The sequence below is a fragment of the Silene latifolia genome, chromosome X, assembly GCF_048544455.1.
Source record: "Silene latifolia isolate original U9 population chromosome X, ASM4854445v1, whole genome shotgun sequence".
NCBI classification, from domain to species: Eukaryota; Viridiplantae; Streptophyta; class Magnoliopsida; order Caryophyllales; family Caryophyllaceae; genus Silene; species Silene latifolia.
In genome coordinates, this window is record NC_133537.1 from 58,165,752 (window position 1) to 58,167,160 (window position 1,409).

The 1,409-nt window shown below is 40.6% G+C and overlaps 1 non-coding gene across 1 annotated transcript; it reads left to right on the forward strand.

Annotated features, from left to right (window-relative positions):
* Nucleotides 1-451: 451 nt before the first annotated feature.
* Nucleotides 452-558, forward strand: LOC141624258 (small nucleolar RNA R71). The gene has a single exon (XR_012534068.1). It is a non-coding gene; the product is annotated as a small nucleolar RNA R71 (small nucleolar RNA).
* The last annotated feature ends 851 nt before the right edge of the window (nt 559-1,409 follow it).

The following is a 1,409-nucleotide window of genomic DNA, read 5'->3' on the forward strand; positions in this document are numbered from 1 at the left end:
ATAAGGGGTACCACTCTTGTATGCTTGGACAGCATTCACTTGTTCATTTGTTCCCCTACATTCACTTTGGTCATGTCCCAAAGTTCCACAATTCTCACATATCCCACTTGGCATTGATGAGGATGCCGTCATGGCATTAACATGATGCTTTGGTGATTTTGAGGCTTCTTCAAGTCTAGCCATAGGTTTTTCAAACTTCAAATTGATTGTGTCAATGTGAGCACTAAGTTGAGCACCCAATTGAGTAACAGAGTCCACTTCATGCTTTCCTCCTCTAGTAGCCTTGCGAGGTCTACTATATTGTGAGTTATGGACCGCCATTTCCTCAATTTTGTTCCAAGTTTGATTGTCATCAACTTCGGTGAACATTCCATTTGATCCCATGTTGAGAATGTTCCTTGAATCTTCATATAGACCGTTCCAAAATTGTTGTACCAAGAACCACTCGCTAAGTCCATGGCGAGGACATGAGCGACAAATTCCCTTGAACCGCTCCCAAGCTTCATACAAAGATTCTTCATCCCTTTGCTTAAAACCCGTAATTTGAGCTCTTAGCATGTTAGTCTTTTCCGGTGGGTAGAATTTTTTGTAGAAAGCTAGAGCCAACTTCTTCCAAGAGTCAATTCCGAGAGTGGCCCTATCAAGGCCATTCAACCATTGTTTCGCGGTGCCAATTAGAGAAAAAGGAAATAAGACCCATCGAATTTGGTCTTGAGTTACACCGGTTTGAAAAATCGCATCACAATAGTCACAAAAGGTTTTCATATGAGAATGAGGGTCTTCACTAGGCATCCCCCCCAAATTGGCTCCTTTCGACTAATTGGATAAAGGCGGATTTGGCAATAAAATTTCCGGTCAAATGTTGTGGTGTGGGAGTACCATTGGGTAGGTTCTCCTCGGTGGGTACGGAATGTGATGAAAACTTAGGCATTGTGGGTTGATTTTGTGTGGTATTTTGTGTTGGGTTCTCCTCACCTTCTCTTGCAAAAGGGTTGATGAACTCAATAGTTGGTTGAATATATACAACCTCACTAATACCTCTCAAATTCCTCCTAACAAGTCTTCTATTGGTTGTCAAAGTTCTTTCAATTTCACGATCAAAAGGTAACAAATCACCTTGTGACCTTCTAGACATGCAAAATATCAAACAACTCGAAAACAATTAGAACAAAACTTGAGGAGTTTTACTTCCCCAAGACAAAGAAAGACACAAATAATAACAATATAAGAAAATCTAAATCAAGTTAATACCGTCCCCGGCAACGGCGCCATTTTTGGTCGGACTATTTCGGAGCTATATTCTATTTTTCGGAACAATTGTCGCTGGAAGCACCTAGACCAAAACACAATTTATATCTTCACAAACAACTCTACAATTAGTAAAGAGGCAAGTAAAGGTCGGATCCCAA